Raw genomic sequence first — 13193 nt, 5'->3', positions numbered from 1 at the left:
CAAGAAAATGCCAAGAGAAGAGATAACTTGAAGAGATTTGGCAAAACTTCTCTGGTCATTTGCAAGAGATAAACATTTCCTTTACCTCATTAATTCACATCTTTTGGCTTAGAGAATATGCATTATCCTTGCAATTATCACCAGCCTTAAAAAAAAAACCTGGAAATTTTGCTAAAAAGCTTAATGGTTCATGCTATAAATGGCAAAATTCCCCCAGCTGCATCTGCAACTTGCTAAAGCCATTCGTGGAGTATTGCTTTCCAGATGAAAATTAAGCTGGAAGATAAAATGGGAAAAACATCACAAAGTGCCATGTAATCTCCAGATATATTTGGGAGCAGCTTAATTTCCATTTGTCTAGGATCTCAGATGTTTACCATAAAGCTTTCACTTGGGAATGGGAAACCAGGCTTGCATGATAAATAATAGATACGTTATCTTATAGGATAGTATGCATCATGTCCATTTTTTAACCATCTATATGTCCTTTCAACAAATACATGTGGAATATTACGTGTTCTTCATATTTTAGAAGATATAAAGAACAAGTCATGTGTGTCTACAAGGAACTTACAGACTTCGAGAGAGAAGATACACATAGAAAAAAATCTGGCAATGATCAAAGATAAGCAACTTATAATAACAGATCTATACCTCCCCACTCAAATTTTTTCTTACCTATATTAAGAGACAGTTTAGGGATAGATGTCTTCTCTGGGTTCGTGTATTCAACTCATTAGGGTGAATCCACTAGTATCCATTTTCAAAATAATCTATTACCATTTTGGCATGTCAGTTTATTGAAATGGAGACAAAAATGCACAAAGCATATTCATGGAACCATGAGCTGTCACTTTTATCTGTAGCACAGGGAGTTTGTAGAGTGTTTTAGAAGAGTTAGTTTGAAAAGATATGACATATTCACACTGTAGAGCGTCTTAAAGGCAAGGTTCTGATTAGGTTTAAGTAAGTAGGCAAAAGCTGCTACTGAAAGTTTTTAAATACGGCCAAAGTTTGAAAAAAAAATCTGTCATTACTAAATTTACCCACACATGTGTGAATTTTGAACAGAAGATCTGAAAATAAGAGCAATCAATTAGGAAGGTATTGTATTCTTCATAACCAGTGATAGAAGAATAAACTAAAGTAGTAATAAGGAGGGAAAAAAATGAGTTCAGTTTTGATTACTTGGAGTTTGAGTTTAAACCCATGGGTAATCTTTCAGGTGAAAATATGCAGAAAACAACTGAAAATACAGGTTGAAGATAGGTCACTGCTGTGATACAGGGTTTGGAGATATTTTCCAAGAAGTGCTATTTTAATTTGTGTGAGTAGATATAATCACTTAGTCAAAGGCTATAGCTAAGGAGAGAAATGAGAAGAACTAAGAAGGAACATTTTCATTTAGAAAGAAAGGAAGAGGCCCAAAGGATAAGTCTTAATAGTAGTAATAAAGAATCAGAGGAGCATAGAAGCACAGAGCATCATAAAGTTCAACTAAAGTTTTAAGGTGTGTGTCTCAGTCTGTTTAGGCTGCTATAACACAATGCTATAAACTAGGTGGCTTAAACAACCAGCATTTCTTTCTCACAGTTCTAGAGGCTAGAAGTCTAAGATCAAGGTGCCAGGATGGTTAGGTTCTTGGTGAGGGCTCTCTTCCTAGTTTGCAGATGGCTGCCTTCTTGCTCTATTATCACATGGTGGGAGGAGAAATCATCTTTCTCACGTTTCTTCTTATGAGGACACTAATGCCATTCATGAGGGTTCCACCCTCATGACCTAATTACCTCCCAAAGTCTCCATGTTCAAATATCATTACATTGGTGATTAGGGCTTCAACATTTAAATTTTGGAAGGACACAAACAAACATTCTGTCCACTGAAGTGTGGATGGCCAAGATGTCTCATACCACAGAGTCAAGAGGTTAAGAACTAAGATTAGATATTTTGAGTTACATACTATGAGATGTTGGTGACCAAGAAAAGAACTGTTTGAGCATAATATTGAGGTTGGAAGCCAGATTCCAAGAAGTGTGTGAGTTCCAAAGAGGTGGAGATGGCAGGTGCAGACTAAGATGTTTGTCAGTAAAGAAAAATGAAGAAGTAGAATCAGTCAAGGGGTCCTGGGGTCTTGTTTGTTATTTTTAACTACTTGTTTTTACAGTTTGTGTGTTTGTTTGTTTTTAGTTAATGGCAATTTGAGCATGTTTATCAAATGGAGGGAGATGTCCAGCGATGTCTCTGGAGAACACACTCAAGTAAAATATAGAGGGAATAACCAGCAGAGTAAGATCCCAGGAGAAGCAGGAGGCCATGAGATCAAGCAGAAGGGACAAAGCAGAAGGTTGCCTCTTTCCCTGAGATTAGAAGAGTGGAAAATGGGTGAGGATGCTGAAAAATACTCAAGAGAAGGTTCCCTCACTCACAATGGTAAAGTAGGCTTGAGATACCTCTAGAGTCAGAGGATGAAGACCAGGCTCAGAGAACGATCAGAAAGTTGAGACAGTTTAGAATCAGGACTCAGAAGCATGTGAGAGGGGACTAAAAGGAGAGGGCAAGGTACTGTCAGCCACTATGGAAAGTTCCACTGCAGAGGATCTACATACATTCATTTAAAGCTCTGGGATAGGTTTTGTGACTTACTCTGTGGATTACCAATAGCCTGTGAACAAGAAGAGAAAAAAACAAAAGTGACAAGGCAGAACAAGTTACTGTGTGTGCTGCTGTTTCCAAGTGTCCTTTGTGGGAACAGCTGGTGGGAATGGCAGAAGGTCTGTGGGTCAGGGAGATTAAGACTGACAGCAAGAGTATTGCTGAAATTCTTAGCACTGACATCCACTCTGGATGGGGAGGTCACTGAGGCCCAAAGCACAAAAGCTGGTGACCAGATGCTGTTTCTGAACACAAGGTATGGGCAGACGCATGTGCACATAAGGTCAAGTCTCTGTACAACATTCTCCTTAGAAACATGGGTTACAGGCATGGGAAAATTCCTCATTCCTTCTGAGGTGGACCAGCCCTTGGTATCCAAATTAATCCAAGGGAGTATTGCCTCACCCTCTAATACAGCTCAGGACCTGTATACCTAGATGGCTGCTGAACTGTCCCAGCAGAAGCGTCCACACTAAACACTGACCTTAGCTTCACCAAGACAGCTCAGGCACAAACATTAAATGTGTAGTTACTTCAGAGGCAAAGCTCCAGAGGACATGGGAGATAGCAGAAAACAGTAGTGAAATTCTTTTTAAAGTGGTGAAATTCTTTTTAAAGTGTATAGATGCACAATGTGACCAGAATTTCTGACCGTACAGGAAACTTCCCATGTTCTCTCTGTTCATTTGATCTGTAGCATTGTCTATAATATCCCTTTAAGTATTAGATAAATCTTTCACCAATAAAGAAATATCTTGTTTCACTAGTTTTGAGTTCATTCAGTTGCCAATAACATTTTGATTTTCAGCTGAATAAACAGGCGGCTATTTAGATGTATGGCGCACTTGAAAGAAGCTTTTTAGGACACAGAAGTCAAGTCGTTTACTTTAACATTAGTAAAGATAATATAGCTGAGCTGAATTACCCATTTGGGGATGCATTCCTTCCCAAGGGAAACTACAAAGTTATCTTCACAAGCAGATATTGCTGCCCACACACAATTAGACACTGGGGATAGGATAAAGTGTTACTGTATTTATCACTCTGAACTACAAAGCCTTCAAATAAATCCAATTACCCACTTAGATAACCAAAGAAATGTGCTTTTCAGGGCAAATAATCTGTTTCATAGAAAAAGTTTCTGCATGTAAAGAATGCTGTATGAAAGAATGAAGTCAGATCAGGTCTCCCTCTCCCCTACTCCCTTCTCCCCTTCCCTCCCTTCTCTCTCTCCTTCCCTCCCACCCTCCCTCTCTACCAAGTGGAGCTGGCTGTTAGCAGGGCTCTCTGGGGCTGGGAGAAGCGAGGATGGCTGCCTTCCAAAGGCAGCCCTCAGAGCATGGCATGGATCAGAGGCTATAGCAGAAGTTGTGCAAACAACACAAGAGTCAGTGGAGTCCATTCTCCGGCTCTGCAGGCATGAATTTTGACTGATCCAGAGGCTAAAGGAGGTAGTTACGGCCCAGACCTGCTGATAGTATGTTTCTGATTATAAGAATTTTGGAGAAGGAAAATTGCTTGAAAATACTTCAAATGATAAACCAATAGTATCTCACTGTGTCTTAGGGGTACTGACTACATCACAGAGTTCTAACAATAAAGATTTTCACAGTCTGAGTGATCAATCACAGGTCCCCAAGAAGCACTATTCAGTCCAACTTCCCACCTTGGCCTGTGCTGTTCTGTCCATCAAAAAGGAGCTCCTTCCCTGGTTTGGGCTTCCTTCCCACTCGCTTTCAATGCCCAACTCAGACCTTAGCACTTCCAAAGTGCCTCCCTTGGCAACTCCAGCTCTCAGCCCTCTCTTCCCCTCTGAAACCTCCTATCACCTATTGTCTGTCACTCATGTGTCTCATTTATTCCACAAGGCACTATAATGTTAGCTTTCACATGTATATCTTGACTGCTTGATTGCATTGTGGCTGTTCAGCATCACAGAATTTGCTCCAGCCGCAAAGATTCCGAATGCTACCTCTGCAGTCACTGAGTAGAGAGCTGAAAGTCCCTTGGGTTAAGGGGCAGACCTGAGTAAATATCCACAGTCCAATAAGTGCCCTCATGGGTACACAGGTGAATCAACCCAACCAACCTCAGACACAGTGTGGTGTAAAAAGGGACAGCAGAAGAGCAGAAGAGGAGCCCCATGAGCCACTGCTCTTCTGTAAATGTTTGAATCTGGTTGCCATAGAGAAACACATCAAGCTCAGCTCTGAGCACAGCAGAACTTGGAAGGGCGGGTATTTGCTGGAGGAGTCCATGAGGTCAGACATGGAGGCCTGAGGAGACCTGAGGTCATCTTCAAACATGATTCACAATTGCCAAAGGTTTCCTTTGTCTCGGCCTCACTGTCATGATGCTCCCATGACAAAGAAGCATGGAAGGCTGGCTTGACCACAGAGCTGTGGTGACCAGGCCTATTGCTGTACTAATGACTCGGAGAAGAGGAAAGCATACGTGTGGCCCAGCAACAGTTTCCTTACTGAAACCAGGGTAGAGTCTTAGAGCTGATGTGGTATAAACTGCAGCCAACTCTTGCTTCTGGGCTTTGCTCACATGGCAGACTCCTCTGCAGAGACCATTTCCTGAGAGTATCTTCCTGGGTAGCTATGGGAACTGTCCACTCAACTTGTGACCTCATCCACACAAACATCCTTCATTGCCTGCGGGCTGGTTCCACAGTAAATAGAAGCAAACTAGCCTTAATCAAGTTCTGGTTATCATCCACAACAATCGTTAAAACTGTGTTCATGGTTTTCATCCAGGTCAAGGGGACATGTGCTCTCCCGAGACCAGGTAAGTTTACTTCTTCTCAACTTCCATGGCCTTCAGCCTTGATTCTGGCGATGTGGCGGTCTTGTTTTCAATCGCTAGGTGCTACCCAATGAGCAGGGAAACTCAAGCCCAGAGAAGGTAAGATATTAATCTGTTTAGCACCAAATTTTATTCTAAGACTCAAAGTCCTTCACATGTGACCCCCATGGAAGCTATCTGACCATGTGTTTGGAGAGCACCTAAAATTCCTAATATACCAAAACCACCAGAATTCCTATAAAACAATAATCTTTTAAAAACTGGGGGTGTATAGCTCAAGTGGTAGAGTGTATGCCTATCATGCATGAGGTCCTGGGTTCAATCCCCAGTACTCCATTAAAATAAATGAATAAATAAATAAATAAATAAATAAATAAATAAATAAATAAATAAACAGACCTAATTACCTCCCCTCTCCAAAAATTAAAAATAAACAAATAAATAAAAACTGGGGGAAACATTCCTTTTATCTCAGTTTACTATAATACATCAAACACACATAAGCACCATTCTCTTAGTTATTCCTTCTTGGATTTTATTTTTAATGAAACATTTGGTATCAAAACATATTTTAAAAATCTAATATCAGCAATTACTATTTTAAAATGCAAAGCTTTTTGCCTCAAAAATATAAAAATTTCAGACCTCATAAGGCATTAATCAGCTCTTCAATCAGCTCTTTGCTAAAATGAATCCTAAGAGTTTTTCATGTATTACTTTGAATTCACTGTTGACTTGGAAAAGCAGGGAATTTTTGCCCCTCATAGTTCCTGAGAACTGCTTCTCAAGAGCAAAGAGCTCTCCAGCAACAAGAATGAAAGGGGGGAAACCAGCCCTCCACATCCCATAATCTTTACAAATGAACCTATTTCTTGTCCAGCGGATTTCTTAGTTTTTGTCTTCCTCATTCAACCCCTAAAATGAAGCCCTATCCAGATGTCTACATTTAGCCTATGCTCAAGGAGACCATATTCTGGCCTTTATCCAGTCATACCCCTCCTCACAAAGCAAGACAGACCTCCTCATACCAACCCCACACTTCTAGATGATGTCCCAGGCACTCAGGACTCCAGAATTCCCTACCCAAATAGCCTAAGCCTGTTTCTATGGCCAGATGATACAGCCCTGTCTTGAGAATCACCCCATAAGACAGGCATGATTAGAATAATCAGTCTTGAAATGCATTCGTATTTTTTAGGAGAGATTTATTTCAAAAATCATCCCTTCTCATTGTCATAAATTTAATGAAGTTATAAAGGCTGGGAGGGTGGTGGGAACCAGTGACTTCATCCCCTCATTCTATGGTCCAGCACTGTGGGAAGAGCAGGAGCCTGGCTCTGGCTGGAATCTCAGCTACAGCTGCTATAGGTCCACAACCCCTTTTCTGAATCCCTCATGGCAAAATGTTTTGAATTTCAGAATTCAGGGCATGTTAGAAGGTGACAGGATACATACAACATAAAACATCACACTCCCAGTGGGGTCAGCACAATAGTATCTCTTCAAGAGACACATCAACTTCCACACTATCATGGGCTGAATGTTTATGCCCCCTCAAAATTCATATGTTGAAGTCCTAACCCCCAATATCTCAGAATATAACTGTATTTGGAGCTAGGAGTCTTTAGAGAGGTAATTAAGTTAAAATGTGATCATTAGGCTAGGTATTCATCCAACAGGACTGATGTCCTCATAAGAAGAGGAAATTAGGACACAGACAGACACAGAGGGAAGACCTTGTGAAGACACAGAAAAGACAGCCATCTACAAGCCAAGAACAAGGGCCTCAGAAGAAACCAGCCCTTCCAACACCTTGATCTTGGACTTCCAGCCTCCAGAGCTATTAGGAAAAACAATTTCCGATGTTAAATTGTACCTTATTATGGCAGCCTGAGCAAACTAAGACACTTACTAAGTAAAGATGATAAATAACTTCATGTCATTAAAGGTCAAATTCCACTCCCCAATGAGTTATGAAAAAACTTCCTGTTTTCAGAAGTTTTTTGGCTTTCAGAAGAGAATTGAGTACGGGCCTGGTGTCCGTGGGTCTGTGAACAAGCTGTTTCCAAGCTCTTTCCAAGACTACACAGAGCAACATGAGTTCTTCAACACCATGAAAGCTTCTTTACAGCCTGGCTGCCCATGGTTCGAGGCCACCCTATGAACAGATTTCAGATGAATATGAATCTTGTCAATGAAACAACTCCTGTTATATAAGGTCCCCTTGCAAGGAAATCCTGAATTAGCCTCCCACTAGGTCCTCCTAAGTTGGCTGAATTCTTTAGATACTTTGAATTCTACAGCCTTATTACTCCCTCCATTTTTATACCATTGGGTAACAGACATCCTTTCCCTCTCCATTATGCTAACATTTTGGTTGGATTTCTACACTGAATCAAAAGAAGGGGGATCACCTCAGAGCTTCTATTGGGTAATAAGTACATATTTGTGGACGTAAGAGAAAAATAAACCATTTGTAAATAGTTTTATTCAACAATCAGCTGTCCTTCCCCCACTTTTCCGAATCCTTACTCAAGGCAGGCAGCCAGATGCTAAATTTGATATGTTTATTATCTAGCAGTAAAACAAGCTCAGTTACTAAGCTCTTTGAAGAAACACTAAGTACCATTTTTATTCCCAGAATTCCTTTTTAAGCCCTCACTGGCTTTGTTTCTTGAGTTTCTTAATTTTTCCTAAACTGAATCATTCTCCCCTAAAATTCTACCTTGCATGGTCCTCACCAAGTCACAGAAAACCTTACTTTCAAAGACAGCTTATTTCCCATTACATAGTTATATAACAAGAACAATAATAGTAGTAATCATGATGATAATTATAATAGAAGTCAGCAATTATGCTTCCCCAAATCAGACACTATTTTAACGACTTTTGCATAGTACTCATTTAAAGATCAGAAGTCTGTTGCTATTATTATTATTATTATTTTCATTTTATGGATGAGGAAACTGAGAGACAGGTAAAATCACTTGTCCAAAGTCACATTCTAATAAGCGACATAACTGAGACTTGAACTCAAGCATCCTGGCTATTCCTAGCCAATAACCCTGCACCCATCTAGTTGTTCACTGTTTCTGTAGGCAAACATGAATAGCCACATACACAATCCCAATGAGAAATATTGCTTTCAGTGTATATGCAATGTCCCTTTCTAGAAGACTTTATTTTTTTAGAGAAGTTTTAGGTTTACAACAAAATTGGGAGGAAGGTACAGAGATTTCACATATACCCCCTGTATCCACATATGCATAGCCTCCCCCATTTACCAACATCACTCACCAGAATGGTATCTTTTTCACCAAGATGGCACCTACTTTGATACAACATAATCACCGACAGTCCCTGGTTTACATCATGGTTCACTCTTGATGTTGTACATGCATTTGGACAAACATACAATGATACATATCCACCAGTAAAATATTATACAGAGTATTTTCACTACCCTAAAAATCCTCTACGTTCTACGTCTTCATCTTCCTCCTCCTCCAATCCCTGGCAAGCACTGATCTTTTTTTTATCTCTGTAGTTTTTCTTTTCCTGTATGTTATCTGGCTGGACTCATACAGTATGTAGCCTTTTCAGATTGGCCTCTTTCATGTAATGATAGGCATTTAAGGTTCTTCCATGTCTTTTCATGACTTGATAGTTCAATTCTTTTTAATGCTGAATAATCTTTCACTATCTGGATGTACCACAGTTTGTTTATACATTCACTTACTGAGGGACATCTGGGTTGCTTCAGAGTTTGGTCAATTATGAGTAAAAATGCTATAAACATCTGCATGCACGTTTTTGTGTGGAAATAAGTTTTCAACTCCTTTTGGTAAATACCAAGGAGCATAACTGCTGGACTTTATGGTAAAAATATGTTTAATTTTATAAGAAATCACCAAACTGTCTTCCAAGGTCGCTTTATCATTTTGTATTCCCACCAGCAATGTGTGAGAGTTTCTGTTTTCCATATCCTCATCAGCATTTGATGCTGTCAGTATTCCAGATTTTGGCTATTCTAACTGATATGTAATGACATCTCACTTTTGTTTTAATTGGCATTTCCCTGATGACATATGATGTGGAAGATCTCTTCACATGCTTATTTGCCATCTGTATATCTTCTTTGGTGGTGTGTTTGTTAAGGTCTTTGGTCCATTTCTTGATTAGGTTGTTTGTTTTCTTATTGTTGACTCCTACTTTGTTTTTAGAGTAAATTGTGTTAACAGTATGGTTATTAGAAAGAGCACTGGACTGAAAAATTTTTATAAGGCTCTCATTTCATTGAATTGTGACCTTGGAAAAACCACTTATATATACCAAGGAAGTTGATTTAAGCATAAAGTCAGAAAAATTAGGGCATATCTATGAAAGAGAAGAACCCAAAATTTGCTGACTGTAGACTATGAGTCAGAGATCTCTTACAGCACATAATCTCAATGCAAATCCTCTTCGGTCTGTGTGATGGGATAGAAAATGACCCCCCAATATACAGGTCCACATGCTAATTCCTGGAAGGTATGAAAGGTATGAATGTAATCTTATTTGGAAAAAAAGGTCTTTGCAGATATAACTAAGTTAAGGATCTCCAGATGGGGAGACCATCCTAGATTATGTGGATGGGCCAAATCCAATGGCAAACGCTCTCATAAGAGACATACAGAGGAGGCAGATAGAAGAGGAGGAAGCCATGTGGCCACAGAGGCAGAGATTGGAGTGATGCAGCCATAAACCAAGGAATGCCAACAGCCTCCAGACACTGGAAGAGGCAAGGACCAGAATCTGCCTTAGAGCCTCTGGAAGGAGCATAGTATGACCAACACCTTGATTTCAGACTTCTGGTTTCCAGAACTATGAGAGAATAAATTTCTTTTATTTTAAGTCACCTAGTCTATGGTAATTTGTTACAATAGTTACAGTAAACTGACACAACCAGTATTATAAGGACTGACCATCAAAGGGCTAGCAGGTGCCACATGCAGTTTATCTTAACGTTCACATAAGTATGTATATTTCCATTTTACAAGAAAGAAAACTAAGTCTCAGAGAATACACTCCTCCTGTTCACCTCAAAAGGACAGTATGCAAATTAAATGGGATATTTATACAAGACAAGTCTCTGAGAACTATAAAACACCACATCATAAAAGCTATGATGATAATGATAACAATGATGATGATGATGATGATGATGATGATGATGATGATGATGATGAATTTGATTATACTGGGTGGGGAAAGGCACATTTTTATGAATCAAATATTGAATATAATACACATTAGAAAATTTCCTAAACAAGTATTTCCAGTTTTCAAAAATTACAATATAATACACATAATAAAATATAACTAAATCTTTTTTAATGATTCAGAAGAATCAGGCAGCTCCTCAGTCTTCATTATGAATATTAATTATCGTTGCATTGTCAAAGCAATAAAAAGACTTCTGTTTGGAGCTGATGAAACTAACATTTATGGAATGCTTACCGTGTGTTAGATAGACTGCCAGGGCTTTCATAAGCATTATCTGGTACTTGTCAACTTCTAATTCTTTTTCGTTTAGCTTTCTCCATATGTGGTCAACAAGATAACAACCCAAAGGAGCAATGCCCTTTCTGATAGCATTGGTATTCTTCTATCATCTAACTAAAGAGCCTGCCATTCAAGTACCAACAGACATACAGTTATAACAGTTCTGGGGAAGATATTACTTAACACTTCATCCAATACATCAGGAGGTGCGGCAAGTAATGAGTCAAGTCTCCTCTTCTAAAATGGACACACTTCCATTTGCATGTTGATAAGAACACTTTCATGGCCATTTAGACCTTCTCAAATAGTCTCACTCTAATCAGTATTGACACAATGATATTAGCCTAGAGTATTCTCTTCACATGCATCCTCTGAAACATTCATCAAAGTTGTATTTCTTGTCTTAAGATGTTGACATTTGAACAAAGAAAAAGCAAGGTTGTAAATAGGCAAAATATTTTAATGGACCTGTTCAAGAAGGCTTTACAGTGAAATCTAAAAAGAACAGGGGGGATAATTTTTCAGATAAAATGCTAAAACCAAGCACTGTGGAATAAAAGTCATTAAAAGAAAAACTAATCATGAACAAGCAAGCTAGTTATTCTCTGGAGGAAACAACTGGGGAAAGGATCCAGAATAATACACACAACATCCAGTGCCCATAAATCTATATGGATAGTATGAGGCATGAAAAAGGGAATGCACATGTTAATGCAAGGAGGAAATCTAGCAGTGCATTGATACTAATATTAGGGTTTTTTTAAATAGGGGTAGACCAAAACATCAAAAACCAAATAGATATTACTTCCCCATAAATTCAGAGGAATGAGGTTTTTACCTTAGTGGCAACAGAAGAGTTCACCTTGTTCAAGGAAACACACCAGTTGAGAAGGAAAAAGATCATTGTGCGTGTTAAGAAAGCATTCAGTTTAAGAATTATATATACTACATGTATAATTAAATGAACATTAATGTTAATATATTGTCATTAAGTAAAAGAACGTCTTACTCTTGAGAGATATGTTCTGAACTACTTAGGTGTGAAGTGCTGGAATGTCTGCAACATATTTCAAATGGTTCATTAAAAACATATCCAGGAAAGGTCTTTGAGGAAGAGAGAACAAGATTTAAATGTGGCAACAGTTGTTGAATATAGATTCAGGTGCTTGTATAATGCACATTCATTAGACAAGTCTTTCAACTTTGTTTATAGGTTTGTAATTTTTTCAAATTAAAAATTTGGAGAATAAAAGAAAATATTCGCCTGACCTTAGCAACTCAAAATCCTCGCCAAAGTCCATCTAATGATACCTCAATCTTTCCATTACTTTCAAGACAAATATCTGAATAGCAATTGTATAAAAGAGGGGAGAAACAGACTATAATGCTTTAAGGCAGAAAGAATATTTGAGTTCTTGCAGGCAAGGTAAAATTTACTAACAATAAGGCAAAACTTTCTAAAAGTCTCAACTTTTATTCCAAAAAATGACCATTCCAAAAATGGCTTCCTAATACCAGGAATGCTAAATGGATGTTAGAGAGTAAGGACCAACAGAGCACTGGGTTAATACTTAGAAGGCATGAATATGAGATGCAGCTTTGCCAAGAATTAGCTTCATGAGTCATGTCATATCTGGGTTTTGGTGGCACTTGCACTTGATGACCACCAAGAACCCTTTGGATCTGTATTGCATTGCTGTGCATCTAAGAAGTACCTGACACACAGCTCAGTCGGAGACATCAACTAACTGGGGCATGATTTTATTTGTTTTTTGAAAAGCTAGATTCTTCAATAATTCTACCCACAAACCACTGTCCCTTTGCTCATGTTTGTTTGCTTGTTCATTCGTTTGTTTGTCGCTGGGAGCTAAAGGCTTAGAGCTGTCCTTGGCCCTCCCATATCTGCATTCTTAAAAAATGTAAAAATAAACAGTTTTTAAAGGGTATTTCCTGTAGCCTCCTCTAACTATGGGTGGTAGACCCAGTTTCAATGGTTTTAATTTTGCCTTTAACATTTAAATACATTTTAATCCAGGAACGAACATCAACTGGTAAACATTTTCTTTTCCATATGTGGCTAGAGACTAAGATATATGCTTTTTATATGCTCCTAACATTATTCATAGGATATATTTATAGTATTCATTTCATCAAATACTGGACTCCCATTTCCAGAATTTTTTTAA

General features: G+C 38.7%; 1 long non-coding RNA gene and 1 other non-coding gene across 2 annotated transcripts in view; one reads left to right on the top strand and one right to left on the bottom strand.

The window, feature by feature from the left end:
- Window positions 1-13193, bottom strand: part of LOC116280641 (uncharacterized) — a 250894-nt gene that overhangs the window by 174378 nt on the left and 63323 nt on the right. The window lies entirely within an intron of this gene.
- On the top strand, window positions 5727-5799 carry TRNAD-AUC (transfer RNA aspartic acid (anticodon AUC)). The gene has a single exon. It is a non-coding gene; the product is annotated as a tRNA-Asp (tRNA).

This window comes from Vicugna pacos, chromosome 5 (genome assembly GCF_048564905.1).
Source record: "Vicugna pacos chromosome 5, VicPac4, whole genome shotgun sequence".
Lineage (NCBI taxonomy): Eukaryota > Metazoa > Chordata > Mammalia > Artiodactyla > Camelidae > Vicugna > Vicugna pacos.
Note: the sequence above shows the minus strand (reverse complement) of the source record. Positions and strands in the feature narration are given on the sequence as shown.